Below are 1,289 nucleotides of genomic sequence, written 5' to 3' on the forward strand. Positions count from 1 at the left end.
AGTGGGACGACATGGCCACCAAGTGGGACTACTGATGGGACTAGCAAGTGGGACGACTGATGGGACCACAAGAGGGCGACTGAAGGGACCACCAAGTGGGACGACTGATGGGACTAGCAAGTGGACGACTGATGGAACCACCAAGTGGGACGACTGATGGGACCACCAGTGGGACTACTGATGGGACTAGCAAGTGGGACGACTGATGGGACCACCAATGGGGACACTGATGGGACTAGCAAGTGGACGACTGATGGGACCACCAAGTGGGACGACTGATGGGACTAGCAAGTGGGACGACTGATGGACACACCAAGTGGGACGACTGATGGGACCACCAAGTGGGTCTACTGATGGGCCCAGCAAGTGGGACGACTGATGGACCACCAAGTGGGACGACTGATGGGACTCAAGTGGACGACTGATGGGACCACCAAGTGGACTACTGATGGACCACCAAGTGGGACGACTGATGGGACTAGCAAGGTGGACGACTGATGGATCACCAAGTGGGACGACTGATGGGACCACCAAGTGGGACTACTGATGGGGTACCAAGTGGACGACTGATGGGACTAGCAAGTGGGACGACTGATGGGACCACCAAGTGGGACGACTGATGGACTAGCAAGTGGGACGACTGATGGACCACAAGTGGTACGACTGATGGGACCACCAAGTGGGACTACTGATGGGACTAGCAAGTGGGACGACTGATGGGACACCAAGTGGGACTACTGATGGACTAGCAAGTGGACGACTGATGGGACCACCAAGTGGGAGCGACTGATGGACTAGCAAGTGGGACGACTGGATGGGACCACCAGTGGGCGCACTGATGGGACCCCAGTGGGACTACTGATGGGACTAGCAAGTGGGACGACTGATGGGACCACCAAGTGGGACGACTGAAGGGACCACCAATGGAACGACTGATGGGACCACCAAGTGAGACGACTGATGGGACTATTGATGGAACTACTACGGGTCTAAACAAGTGGGACTAAACAAGTGGGACTACCAAGTGGGACTACCAAGTGGACTATACTAAATGGGACTACCAAGTGGGACTACCAAGTGGGACTACTAAATGGGACTACCAAGTGGGACTACCAAGTGGGACTACCAAGGTGGGACTACTAAATGGGACTACCAAGTGGGACTACCAAGTGGGACTACTAAATAGGACTACATTTACATTTACATTTAAGTCATTTAGCAGACGCTCTTATCCAGAGCGACTTACAAATTGGTGCATTCACCTTATGACATCCAGTGGAACGGCCCTG

Source organism: Salvelinus sp. IW2-2015, linkage group LG6.2, assembly GCF_002910315.2.
Source record: "Salvelinus sp. IW2-2015 linkage group LG6.2, ASM291031v2, whole genome shotgun sequence".
Classification (NCBI taxonomy): domain Eukaryota; kingdom Metazoa; phylum Chordata; class Actinopteri; order Salmoniformes; family Salmonidae; genus Salvelinus; species Salvelinus sp. IW2-2015.